Source organism: Triticum aestivum, chromosome 4D (assembly GCF_018294505.1).
Source record: "Triticum aestivum cultivar Chinese Spring chromosome 4D, IWGSC CS RefSeq v2.1, whole genome shotgun sequence".
Classification (NCBI taxonomy): domain Eukaryota; kingdom Viridiplantae; phylum Streptophyta; class Magnoliopsida; order Poales; family Poaceae; genus Triticum; species Triticum aestivum.
Window position 1 is genome coordinate 130,751,321 of NC_057805.1, and position 15,264 is coordinate 130,766,584.

Sequence of the window (15,264 nt, forward strand, 5' to 3'; positions counted from 1 at the left end):
ACCTGCCCCGGAGGGCCCTATGGGCTTAATATGGAGGGGAACCAGCCCCTAGGTGGGCTGGGCGCCAAACCCCCCTAGGGCCCATCCGCCTAGGGTTGGGGGGAAACCCTAAAGGGGACGCCCCCTTGGCTTGGGGGGCAAGCCTCCCCCCCTTGGCCGCCGCCCCTCCTCTAGATCCATCTGGAGGGGGCCGGCCCCCCTCTCCCTTTCCCCTATAAATAGAGGGAAGGTGGGAGGGCTGCCGCACCCTTCCCCTGGCACAGCCCTCTCCCTCCCCAACACCTCCGTGGTAGTAGTAGTGCTTGGCGAAGCCCTGCCGGAGAACTGCTAGCTCCACCACCACGCCGTCGTGCTGCCGGAGCTCTCCCTCAACTTCTCCTCTCCCCTTGCTGGATCAAGAAGGAGGAGATGTCCCCAGGCTCTACGTGTGTTGAACACGGAGGCGTCGTTGTTCGGCGCTTAGATCGAAATTGACCGCGGTCTGAACCGATGCGTGTACGACTCCACAAACCGCGTTCTTGTAACACTTCCGCATCGCGATCTTCAAGGGTATGAAGATGTACTCCCCTCTCTCTCGTTGCTAGTCTCTCCATAGATTGATCTTGGTGATGCATAGAATTTTTTTGATTTCTGCAACCATCCCCAACATAATGTATGTTGTTATGCTGTTTGACCGATAAAGATTTTCGTAGAATATGTAGGAGCCAATATGAGCATACAGGTCCTGCTATTGGTTATTGACCGGAGATGTGTCTCGGTCATGTCTACATAGTTCTCGAACCCGTAGGGTCTGCATGCTTAACGTTCGATGACGATTTGTATTATGAGTTATGTGTTTTGGTGACCGAAGTTTGTTAGGAGTCCCGGATGAGATCACGGACATGATGAGGAGTCTCGAAATGGTCGAGAGGTAAAGATTCATATATTGGAAGGTAGTATTCGGACATCGGAATAGTTCCGAATGATTAGGGTATTTTTCTGGAGTACCGAGGGGTTACCGGAACACCCCGGGGAAGTGTTGGGCCAACATGGGCCTAAGGGAGAGAGAGGGAAGCCCGCGGGGGGTGGCCACGTGCCCCCCTCCTTGGGAGTCCAAATAGGACAAGGAGGAGGTGGCGGCGCCCCCCTTCCTTTCCCTCTCCTTCCTATTCCCTCCGGTGGGAGAAAGGAAAAAGGGGGGATCCTACTTGGACTAGGAGTCCAAGTAGGACTCCCCCCATGGTGCGCCCCTCCTGGCCGCCGGCCTCTCTCCCCCCTCCTTTATATACATGGCCAGGGGCACCCCAAAGGTACATCAGTTGTTCCTTAGCCGTGTGCGGTGCCCCCCTCCACAGTTTACCACCTCGGCCATATTGTCGTAGTGCTTAGGCGAAGCCCTGCATGGATCACATCACCAACACCGTCGCCATGCCGTCATGCTGATGGGACTCTCCCTTGACCCTCTACTGGATCAAGAGCTTGAGGGACATCATCGAGCTGAACGTGTGCTGAACACGGAGGTGCCGTACGTTCGGTAGTTGGATCGGTTGGATCGTGAAGATGTTCGACTACATCAACCGCGTTAACTAAACGCTTCCACTTTCGGTCTATGAGGGTACGTGGACACACTCTCCCCTCTCGTTGCTATGCATCTGCTAGATAGATCTTGCGTGATCGTAGGAATTTTTTTGAATTACTATGTTCCCTAACAGTGGCATCCGAGCCAGGTCTATGCGTAGATGATATGCACGAGTAGAACACAATGAGTTGTGGGCGATAATAGTCATACTGCTTACCACCAATGTCTTACTTTGATTCGGCGGTATTGTTGGATGAAGCGGCCCGGACCGACATTACATGACCACGTTCATGAGACTGGCTCTACCGGCGTGCTTCACACATAGGTGGCTCGCGGGTGTCTGTTTCTCCAACTTTAGTTGAATCGAGTTTGACTACGGTCGGTCCTTGTTGAAGGTTAAAACAGCACAGTTGACGAAAAATCGTTGTGGTTTTGATGCGTAGGTAAGAACGGTTCTTCCTAGAAGCCCGGAGCAGCCACGTAAAACTTGCAACAACAAAGTAGAGGATGTCTAACTTGTTTTGCAGGGCATGTTGTGATGTGATATGGTCAAGACGTGATGGGATATAAATTGTTGTATGAGATGATCATGTTTTGTAAAAGTTATCGGCAACTGGCAGGAGCCTTATGGTTGTCGCTTTATTGTATGAAATGCAATCGCCATGTAATTGCTTTACTTTATCACTAAGCAGTAGCGATAGTCGTAGAAGCAATAGTTGGCGAGACGACAACGATGCTACGATGGAGATCAAGGTGTCAAGCCGGTGACGATGGAGATCATGACGGTGCTTTGGAGATGGAGATCAAAGGCACAATATGATGATGGCCATATCATGTCACATATTTTTGATTGCAAGTGATGTTTATCCTTTATGAATCTTATTTTGCTTAGTACGGCGGTAGCATTATAAGATGATCCCTCACTAAATTTCAGGGTATAAGTGTTCTCCCTGAGTATGCACCGTTGCTACAGTTCGTCGTGCCGAGACACCACGTGATGATCGGGAGTGATAAGCTCTACGTTCACATACAACGGGTGCAAGCCAGTTTTGCACGTGCAGAATACTTGGGTTAAACTTGACGAGCCTAGCATATGCTGATATGGCCTCGGAACACTGAGACCGTAATGTCGAACGTGAATCATATAGTAGATATGATCAACATAGTGATGTTCACCATTGAAACCTACTCCATCTCACATGATGATCGGACATGGTTTAGTTGATATGGATCACATGATCATTTAGATGACTAGAGGGATGTCTATCTAAGTAGGAGTTCTTAAGTAATATGATTAATTGAACTTTAATTTATCATGAACTTAGTACCTGATAGTTTTTGCATATCTATGTTGTTGTAGATCAATGGCCCGTGCTACCGCTCCCTTGAATTTTAATGCGTTCCTAGAGATTGCTAAGTTGCAAGATGATGGTAGCAATTACACGGACTGGGTCCGTAACTTGAGGATTATCCTCATTGCTGCACAGAAGAATTACGTCCTAGAAGCACCGCTAGGTGCAAGACCCGCTGCAGGAGCAACTCCGGATGTTATGAACATCTGGCAGAGCAAAGCTAATGACTACTCGATAGTTCAGTGTGCCATGCTTTACTGCTTAGAATCGGGACTTCAAAGACGTTTTGAACGTCATGGAGCATATGAGATGTTCCAGGAGTTGAAGTTAATATTTCAAGCAAATGCCCGAATTGAGAGTATGAAGTCTCCAATAAGTTCTATAGCTGCAAAATGGAGGAGAATAGTTCTGTCAGTGAACATATACTCAGAATGTCTGGGTACCACAACCACTTGACTCAACTGGAAGTTAATCTTCCTGATGATAGTGTCATTGACAGAGTTCTTCAATCACTGCCACCAAGCTATAAAAGCTTCGTGATGAACTATAATATGCAAGGTATGGATAAGCCAATTCCTGAGCTCTTCGCAATGCTAAAGGCTGCGGAGGTAGAAATCAAGAAGGAGCATCAAGTGTTGATGGTTAATAAGACCACTAGTTTCAAGAAAAAGGGCAAAGGGAAGAAGGGGAACTTCAAGAAGAACGGTAGACAAGTTGCTGCTCAAGTGAAGAAAACCAAGTCTGGACCTAAGCCTGAAACTGAGTGCTTCTACTGCAAAGGAACTGGTCACTCGAAGCGGAACTGCCCCAAGTATTTGGCGGATAAGAAGGATGGCAAAGTGAAAGGTATATTTGATATACATGTTAGTGATGTGTACCTTACTAATGCTCGTAGTAGCGCTTGGGTATTTGATACTGGTTCTGTTGCTCATATTTGCAACTCGAAACAGGGGCTACGAATTAAACGAAGATTGGCTAAGGACGAGGTGACGATGCGCATGGGAAATGGTTCCAAAGTCGATGTGATCGTCGTCGGCACGCTACCTCTACATCTACCGTCGGGATTAGTTTTAGACCTAAATAATTGTTATTTGGTGCCAGCGTTGAGCATGAACATTATATTTGGATCTTGTTTGATGCAAGACGGTTATTCGTTTAAATCGGAGAATAATGGTTGTTTTATTTATATGAGTAATATCTTTTATGGTCATGCACCCTTGATGAGTGGTCTATTTTTGTTGAATCTCGATTGTAGTGATACACATATTCATCATATTGAAGCCAAAAGATGCAATGTTAATAATGATAGTGCAACTTATTTGTGGCACTGCCGTTTAGGTCATATTGGTGTAAAGCGCATGAAGAAACTCTATGCTGATGGGCTTTTGGAATCACTTGATTATGAATCACTTGATGCTTGCGAACCATGCCTCATGGGCAAGATGACTAAGACCCCGTTCTCCGGAACAATGGAGCAAGAAACTGACTTGTTGGAAATAATACATACTGATGTATGCAATCCGATGAGTGTTGAGGCTCGCGGCGGGTATCGTTATTTTCTTACCTACACAGATGATTTGAGCAGATATGGGTATATCTACTTAATGAAACATAAGTCTGAAACATTAGAAAAGATTAAGGAATTTCAGAGTGAAGTGGAAAATCATCGTAACAAGAAAATAAAATTTCTACGATCTGATCGTGGAGGTGAATATTTGAGTTATGAGCTTCATTTGAAACAATGTGGAATAGTTTCGCAACTCACGCCACCTGGAACACCATAGCGTAATGGTGTGTTCGAACGTTGTAACCGTACTTTATTAGATATGGTGCGATCTATGATGTCTATTACCGGTTTACCGCTATAGTTTTGGGGTTATGCTTTAGAGATGGCTGCATTCACGTTAAATAGGGCACCATCTAAATCCGTTGAGACGACACCATATGAATTGTGGTTTGGCAAGAAACATAAGCTGTCGTTTCTTAAAGTTTGGGGTTGCGATGCTTATGTGAAAAAGCTTCAACCTGATAAGCTCGAACCCAAATCGGAGAAATGTGTCTTCATAGGATACCCAAAGGAGACTGTTGGGTACACCTTCTATCACAGATCCGAAGGCAATATATTCGTTGCTAAGAATGGATCCTTTCTAGAGAAGGAGTTTCTCTCGAAAGAAGTGAGTGGGAGAAAAGTTGAACTTGATGAGGTAATTGTACCTTCTCCCGAATTGGAAAGTAGTTCATCACAGAAATCAGTTCCAGTGATTCCTACACCAATTAGTAAGGAAGCTAATGATGATGATCATGAAACTTCAGATGAAGTTACTACCGAACCTCGTAGGTCAACCAGAGTACGGTCCGCACCAGAGTGGTACGGTAATCCTGTTCTGGAGGTCATGTTACTTGACCATGACGAACCTACGAACTATGAGGAAGCGATAATGACCCCAGATTCCGCAAAATGGCTTGAGGCCATGAAATCTGAGATGGGATCCATGTATGAGAATACAGTATGGACTTTGGTTGAGACTTTGGTTGACTTGCCCGATGATCGGCAAGCCATTGAGAATAAATGGATCTTCAAGAAGAAGACTGACACTGACGGCAATGTTACCGTCTACAAAGCTCGATTTGTTGCAAAAAGTTTTCGACAAGTTCAACGAGTTGACTATGATGAGACCTTCTCACCCGTAGCGATGCTTAAGTCTGTCCGAATCATGTTAGCAATTGCCGCATTTTATGATTATGAAATTTGACAAATGGATGTCAAAACTGCATTTCTTAATGGATATCTTAAAGAAGAGTTGTATATGATGCAATGAATGTCGATCCTAAAAGTGCTAACAAAGTGTGCAAGCTCCAGCGATCCATTTATGGACTGGTGCAAGCCTCTCAGAGTTAGAATATACGCTTTGATAGTGTGATCAAAGCATATGGTTTTATACAGACTTTTGGAGAAGCCTGTATTTACAAGAAAGTGAGTGGGAGCTTTGTAGCATTTCTAATATTATATGTGGATGACATATTGTTGATTGGAAATAATACAGAATTTCTGGATAGCATAAAAGGATATTTGAATAAGAATTTTTCAATGGAAGACCTCGGTGAAGCTGCTTATATATTGGGCATCAAGATCTATCGAGATAGATCAAGACGCTTAACTAGACTTTACAAGCACATACCTTGATAAAGTTTTGAAGAAGTTCAAAATGGATCAGTCAAAGAAAGGGTTCTTGCCTATGTTACAAGGTGTGAAATTGAGTCAGACTCAATGCCCGACCACTGCAGAAGATAGAGAGAAAATGAAAGTCATTCCCTATCTCTTAGCCATAGGTTCTATCATGTATGCAATGTTCTGTACCAGACCTGATGTGTGCCTTGGTATAAGTTTAGCAGGAAGGTACCAAAGTAATCCAGGAGTGAATCGCTGGACAGCGGTCAAAAACATCCTAAAATACCTGAAAAGGACTAAGGATATGTTTCTCGTTTATGGAGGTGACAAAGAGCTCGTTGTAAATGGTTACGTCGATGCAAGCTTTGACACTGATCCCGATGACTCTAAGTCACAAACCGGATACGTATTTATATTGAATGGTGGAGCTGTCAGTTGGTGCAGTTCTAAGCAGAGCGTCGTGGCGGGATCTACATGTGAAGCGGAGTACATAGCTGCTTCGGAAGCAGCAAATGAAGGAGTCTGGATGAAGGAGTTCATATCTGATCTAGGTGTAATACCTAGTGCATCGGGTCCAATGAAAACCTTTTGTGACAATACTGGAGCAATAGCCTTGGCGAAGGAATCTAGATTTCACAAGAGAACCAAACACATCAAGAGACGCTTCAATTCCATCCGCGATCAAGTCAAGGAGGGAGACATAGAGATTTGCAAAATACATACGGATCTGAATGTTGCAGACCCGTTGACTAAGCCTCTTCCACGAGCAAAACATGATCAGGACCAAGACTCCATGGGTGTTAGAGTCTTTACTATGTAATCTAGATTATTGACTCTAGTGCAAGTGGGAGACTGAAGGAAATATGCCCTAGAGGCAACAATAAAGTTGTTATTTATATTTCCTTATATCATGATAAATGTTTATTATTCATGCTAGAATTGTATTAACCGGAAACTTGGTACATGTGTGAATACATAGACAAACAGAGTGTCCCTAGTATGCCTCTACTTGACTATCTCGTTAACCAAAGATGGTTAAATTTCCTGACCATAGCCATGTGTTGTCATTCGATCAACGAGATCACATCATTAGAGAATGATGTGATGGACAAGACCCATCCGTTAGCTTAGCATAATGATTGTTTAGTTTTATTGCTATTGCTTTCTTATTGACTTATACATATTCCTCTGACTATGAGATTATGCAACTCCCGAATACCGGAGGAACACTTTGTGTGCTATCAAACGTCACAACCTAACTGGGTGATTATAAAGATGCTCTACAGGTGTCTCCAATGGTGTTTGTTGGGTTGGCATAGATCAAGATTAGGATTTTTCACTCCGATTGTCGGAGAGGTATCTCTGGGCCCTCTCGGTAATGCACATCTCTATAAGCCTTGCAAGCAATGTGACTAATGAGTTAGTTGCAGGATGATGCATTACGGAACAAGTAAAGAGACTTGCCGGTAACGAGATTGAACTAGGTGTGGTGATACCGACGATCGAAACTCGGGCAAGTAACATACCGATGACAAAGGGAACAATGTATGTTGTTATGCGGTTTGACCGATAAAGATCTTCGTAGAATATGTAGGAGCCAATATGAGCATCCAGGTTCCGCTATTGGTTATTGACCGGAGATGTGTCTCGGTCATGTCTACATAGTTCTCGAACCCGTAGGGTCCGCACGCTTAACGTTCGATGACGATTTGTATTATGACTTATGTGTTTTGGTGACCGAAGTTTGTTCGGAGTGCCGGATGAGATCACGGACATGACGAGGAGTCTCGAAATGGTCGAGAGGTAAAGATTGTTGGGGAACATAGTAATTTCAAAAAAATTCCTACGCACATGCAAGATCATGGTGATGCATAGCAACGGGAGGGGAGATTGTTGTCCACGTACCCTCGTAGACCGTAAGCGGAAGCGTTATGACAACGCGGTTGATGTAGTCGTACGTCTTCACGATCGACCGATCCTAGTATCGAACGTACGGCACCTCCGCGATCTGCACACGTTCAGCTCGGTGATGTCACACGAACTCACGATCCTGTAGAGTGTCGAGGGAGAGTTTCGTCAGCACGACGGCGTGATGACGCTGATGATGAAGCTACCGGCACAGGGCTTCGCCTAAGCACTACGATGATATGACCGAGGTGGAATATGGTGGAGGGGGGCACCGCAGACAGCTTGGAACAATCAACTTGTGTGTCCTAGGGTGCCTCCCTGCCCCCGTATATAAAGGAGCAAGGGGGAGGCCGGCCGGCCCTTGGGGCGCGCCACGAGAGGAGGAGTCCTCCTCCTAGTAGGAGTAGGACTCCCCTTTCCTACTCCTACTAGGAGGGGGAAAGGAAGGAGGAGAGGGAGAAGGAAAGGGGGCTCCGCCCCCCTTCCCTAGTCCAATTCGGACCAGAGGGGGAGGGGGCGCGCGCCCTGCCCTGGCCGGCCCTCTCTCTCCACTAAGGCCCATGTGGCCCATTAGTTCTCCCGGGGGGTTCCGGTAACCCTCCGGCACTCCGGTTTTCTCCGAAATCACCCGGAACACTTTCGGTGTCCGCATATAGCCGTCCAATATATCAATCTTTATGTCTCAACCATTTCGAGACTCCTCGTCATGTCCATGATCACATCCGGGACTCCGAACTACCTTCGGTACATCAAAACATATATACTCATAATACCGATCGTCACCGAACGTTAAGCGTGCGGACCCTACGGGTTCGAGAACTATGTAGACATGACCGAGAGACGTCTCTGGTCAATAACCAATAGCGGAACCTGGATGCTCATATTGGTTCCTACATATTCTACGAAGATCTTTATCGGTCAAACCGCATAACAACATACGTTGTTCCCTTTGTCATTGGTATGTTACTTGCCCGAGATTCGATCGTCGGTATCTCAATACCTAGTTCAATCTCGTTACCGGCAAGTCTCTTTACTCGTTCCGTAATACATCATCCCGCAACTAACTCATTAGTTACATTGCTTGCAAGGCTTATAGTGATGTGCATTACCGAGAGGGCCCAGAGATACCTCTCCGACAATCGGAGTGACAAATCCTAATCTCGATCTATGCCAACTCAACAAGTACCATAGGAGACACCTGTAGAGCACCTTTATAATCACCCAGTTACATTGTGATGTTTGGTAGAACACAAAGTGTTCCTTCGGTATTCGGGAGTTGCATAATCTCATAGTCATAGGAACATGTATAAGTCATGAAGAAAGCAATAGCAATATACTAAATGATCAAGTGCTAAGCTAACGGAATGGGTCAAGTCAATCACATCATTCTCCAATGATGTGATCCCATTAATCAAATGACAACTCATGTCTATGGTTAGGAAACTTAACCATCTTTGATTCAACGAGCTAGTCAAGTAGAGGCATACTAGTGACACTATGTTTGTCTATGTATTCACACATGTACTAAGTTTCCGGTTAATACAATTCTAGCATGAATAATAAACATTTATCATGATAGAAGGAAATATAAATAACAACTTTATTATTGCCTCTAGGGCATATTTCCTTCAATCTTCCACTTGCACTAGAGTCAATAATCTAGATTACACGGTAATGATTCTAACACCCATGGAGTCTTGGTGCTGATCATGTTTTGCTCGTGAGAGAGGCTTAGTCAACGGGTCTGCAACATTCAGATTCGTATGTATCTTTCAAATCTCTAAGTCTCCCTCCTTAATTTGATCGCCGATGGAATTGAAGCGTCTCTTGATGTGCTTGGTTCTCTTGTGAAATCTGGATTCCTTTGCCAAGGCAATTGCACCAGTATTGTCACAAAAGATTTTCATTGGACACGATGCACAAGGTATGACACCTAGATCGGATATGAACAGCTTTATCCAGACTCCTTCATTTGCTACTTCCGAAGCAGCTATGTACTCCGCTTCACATGTAGATCCCGCTACGACGCTTTGCTTAGAACTGCACCAACTGACAGCTCCACCGTTCAATATAAACACGTATCCGGTTTTTGACTTAGAGTCATCCGGATCACTGTCAAAGCTTGCATCGACGTAACCATTTACAACGAGCTCTTTGTCACCTCCATAAACGAGAAACATATCCTTAGTCCTTTTCAGGTATTTCAGGATGTTCTTGACTGTTGTTCAGTGATCCACTCTTGGATTACTTTGGTACCTCCCTGCTAAACTAATAGCAAGGCACACATCAGGTCTGGTACACAGCATTGCATACATGATAGAGCCTATGGTTGAAGCATAGGGAACACCTTTCATTTTATTTCTATCTTCTGCAGTGGTCGGGCATTGAGTTTGACTCAACTTCACACCTTGTAACACAGGCAAGAACCCTTTTTTTGCTTGATCCATTTTGAACTTCTTCAAAACTTTATCAAGGTATGTGCTTTGTGAAAGTCCAATTAAGCATCTTGATCTATCTCTATAGATCTTGATGCCCAATATATAAGCAGCTTCACCGAGGTCTTTCATTGAAAAACTCTTATTCAAGTATCCTTTTATGCTATCCAGAAATTCTATATCATTTCCAATCAACAATATGTCATCCACATATAATATTAGAAATGCTATAGAGCTCCCACTCACTTTCTTGTAAATACAGGCTTCACCAAAAGTCTGTATAAAACCATATGCTTTGATCACACTATCAAAACGTTTATTCCAACTCCGAGATGCTTGCACCAGTCCATAGATGGATCGCTGGAGCTTGCACACTTTGTTAGCATCCTTTGGATCGATAAAACCTTCAGGTTGCATCATATACAACTCTTCTTCCAGAAATCCATTCAGGAATGCAGTCTTTACATCCATTTGCCAAATTTCATAATCATAAAATGCAGCAATTGCTAACATGATTCGGACGGACTTAAGCATCGCTACGGGTGAGAAGGTCTCATCGTAGTCAACTCCTTGAACTTGTCGAAAACCTTTCGCAAAAAGTCAAGCTTTGTAGACAGTAACATTATCGTCACCGTCAGTCTTCTTCTTGAAGATCCATTTATTCTCGATGGCTTGCCGATCATCGGGCAAGTCAACCAAAGTCCACACTTTGTTCTCACACATGGATCCCATCTCAGATTTCATGGCCTCAAGCCATTTTGCGAAATCTGGGCTCATCATCACTTCCTCATAGTTCGTAGGTTCGCCATGGTCAAGTAACATGACCTCCAGAACAGGATTACCGTACCACTCTGGTGCAGATCTTACTCTGGTTGACCTACGAGGTTTGGTAGTAACTTGATCTGAAGTTACATGATCATCATCATTAGCTTCCTCACTAATTGGTGTAGGAGTCACAGGAATAGATTTCTGTGATGAACTACTTTCCAATAAGTGAGGAGGTACAGTTACCTCATCAAGTTCTACTTTCCTCCCACTCACTTCTTTCGAGAGAAACTCCTTCTCTAGAAAGGATCCATTCTTAGCAAAGAATGTCTTGCCTTCGGATCTGTGATAGAAGATGTACCCAATAGTCTCCTTTGGGTATCCTATGAAGACACATTTCTCCGATTTGGGTTCGAGCTTATCAGGTTGAAGCTTTTTCTGTTGGGGATCGTTGCAGAAATTAAAATTTTCTACGCATCACCAAGAACAATCTATGGAGTCTTCTAGCAACGAGAGGGAAAAGAGTGCATCTACATACCCTTGTAGATCACGAGCGGAAGCGTTCAAGTGAACGGGGTTGATGGAGTCGTACTCGTCGTGATCCAAATCACCGATGACCGAGCGCCGAACGGACGACACCTCCGCGTTCAACACACGTACGGTTGGGGAAGACGTCTCCTCCTTCTTGATCCAGCAAGGGGAGGGAGAGGTTGATGGACATCCAGTAGCACGACGGCGTGGTGGTGGAAGCAGCGGGGATCTCGGCAGGGCTTCGCCAAGCTCAGCGAGAGGGAGAGGGAGGCGCTAGGGGCTTGGGTGCGGCTGCCCTCCCTCCCCCCTCTTTATATAGGGGTCCAGGGGGGCGCCGGCCCCAGAGATCCCATCTCAAGGGGGGTGGTGGCCAAGGGGGGGACTTGCCCCCCAAGTCAAGTGGGGCGCCCCCCCCACCCCTAGGGTTTCCAACCCTAGGCGCAGGGGAGGCCCAAGGGGGGCGCACCAGCCCACCAGGGGCTGGTTCCCTTCCCCACTTCAGCCCATGGGGCCCTCCGGGATAGGTGGCCCCACCCGGTGGACCCCCGGAACCCTTCCGGTGGTCTTGGTACAATACCGGTGACCCCCGAAACTTTCCCGGTGGCCGAAACTGGACTTCCTATATACAATTCTTCATCTCCGGACCATTCCGGAACTCCTCGTGACGTCCGGGATCTCATCCGGGACTCCGAACAACTTTCGGGTTATCACATACTAATATCTCTACAACCCTAGCGTCACCGAACCTTAAGTGTGTAGACCCTACGGGTTCGGGAGACATGCAGACATGACCGAGACGACTCTCCGGTCAATAACCAACAGCGGGATCTGGATACCCATGTTGGCTCCCACATGTTCCATGATGATCTCATCGGATGAACCACGATGTCGAGGATTCAATCAATCCCGTATACAATTCCCTTTGTCAATCGGTACGTTACTTGCCCGAGATTCGATCGTCGGTATCCCAATAGCTTGTTCAATCTCGTTACCGGCAAGTCACTTTACTCGTACCGTAATGCATGATCCCGTGACCAAACACTTGGTCACATTGAGCTCATTATGATGATGCATTACCGAGTGGGCCCAGAGATACCTCTCCATCATACGGAGTGACAAATCCCAGTCTCGATTCGTGCCAACCCAACAGACACTTTCGGAGATACCCGTAGTGCACCTTTATAGCCACCCAGTTACGTTGTGACGTTTGGCACACCCAAAGCACTCCTATGGTATCCGGGAGTTGCACAATCTCATGGTCTAAGGAAATGATACTTGACATTTGGAAAAGCTCTAGCAAACGAACTACACGATCTTGTGCTATGCTTAAGATTGGGTCTTGTCCATCACATCATTCTCCTAATGATGTGATCCCGTTATCAATGACATCCAATGTCCATAGTCAGGAAACCATGACTATCTGTTGATCAACGAGCTAGTCAACTAGAGGCTTACTAGGGACATGTTGTGGTCTATGTATTCACACATGTATTATGATTTTCGGATAACACAATTATAGCATGAACAATAGACAATTATCATGAACAAGGAAATATAATAATAACCATTTTATTATTGCCTCTAGGGCATATTTCCAACAGTCTCCCACTTGCACTAGACCAATAATCTAGTTACATTGTAATGAATCGAACACCCATAGAGTTCTGGTGTTGATCATGTTTTGCTCTAGGGAGAGGTTTAGTCAACGGATCTGCTACATTCAGGTCCGTATGTACTTTACAAATATCTATGTCTCCATTTTGAACATTTTCACGAATGGAGTTGAAGCGACGCTTGATATGCCTGGTCTTCCTGTGAAACCTGGGCTCCTTGGCAAGGGCAATAGCTCCAGTGTTGTCACAGAAGAGAGTCATCGGGCCCGACGCATTGGGAATAACTCCTAGGTCGGTAATGAACTCCTTCACCCAGATTGCTTCTTGTGCTGCCTCTGAGGCCGCCATGTATTCTGCTTCACGTGTAGATCCCGCCACAACGCTTTGCTTGCAACTGCACCAGCTTACTGCCCCACCATTCAAAATATACACGTATCCGGTTTGTGACTTAGAGTCATCCAGATCTGTGTCGAAACTAGCATCGACGTAACCCTTTACGACGAGCTCTTCGTCACCTCCATAAACGAGAAACATATACTTAGTCCTCTTCAGGTACTTCAGGATATTCTTGACCGCTGTCCAGTGTTCCATGCCGGGATTACTTTGGTACCTTCCTACCAAACTTACGGCAAGGTTTACATCAGGTCTGGTACACAGCATGGCATACATAATAGACCCTATGGCCGAGGCATAGGGGACGACACTCATGTTTTCTCTATCTTCTGCCGTGGTCGGGCATTGAGTCGTGCTCAATTGCACACCTTGCAATACAGGCAAGAACCCCTTCTTGGACTGATCCATATTGAACTTCTTCAATATCTTGTCAAGGTACCTACTTTGTGAAAGACAAATGAGGCGTCTTGATCTATCTCTATAGATCTTGATGCCTAATATATAAGCAGCTTCTCCAAGGTCCTTCATTGAAAAACACTTGTTCAAGTAGTCCTTTATGCTTCCCAAGAATTCTATATCATTTCCCATCAACAATATGTCATCCACATATAATATGAGAAATGCTACAGAGCTCCCACTCACTTTCTTGTAAACACAGGCTTCTCCATAAGTCTGTGTAAACCCAAACGCTTTGATCATCTCATCAAATCGAATGTTCCAACTCCGAGATGCTTGCACCAGCCCATAGATGGAGCGCTGGAGCTTGCATACCTTGTTAGCATTCTTAGGATCGACAAAACCTTCCGGCTGCATCATATACAATTCTTCCTTAAGAAAGCCGTTAAGGAATGCCGTTTTGACGTCCATCTGCCATATCTCATAATCATAGTATGCGGCAATTGCTAACATGATTCGGACGGACTTCAGCTTCGCTACGGGTGAGAAAGTCTCATCGTAGTCAACCCCTTGAACTTGTCGATAACCCTTAGCGACAAGTCGAGCTTTATAGATGGTAACATTACCATCCGCGTCCATCTTCTTCTTAAAGATCCATTTGTTTTCTATCGCTCGCCGATCATCGGGCAAGTCAGTCAAAGTCCATACTTTGTTTTCATGCATGGATCCTATCTCGGATTTCATGGCTTCTAGCCATTTGTCGGAATCTGGGCCCGACATTGCTTCTTCATAGTTTGAAGGTTCACCGTTGTCTAACAACATGATTTCCAGGACAGGGTTGCCGTACCACTCTGGTGTGGAACGTGTCCTCGTGGACCTACGAAGTTTAGTAGGAGCTTGATCCGAAGTACCTTGATCATCATCATCATTAACTTCCTCTCTAGTCGGTGCATGCACCACAGGAACATTTTCCTGAGCTGCGCTACTTTCCGCTTCAAGAGGTGGTACTTCATCAAGTTCCACTTTCCTCCCACTTACTTCTTTCGAGAGAAACTCTTTCTCCAGAAAGGACCCATTCTTGGCAACAAAGATCTTGCCTTCGGATCTGAGGTAGCAGGTATACCCAATGTTTTCCTTAGGGTAT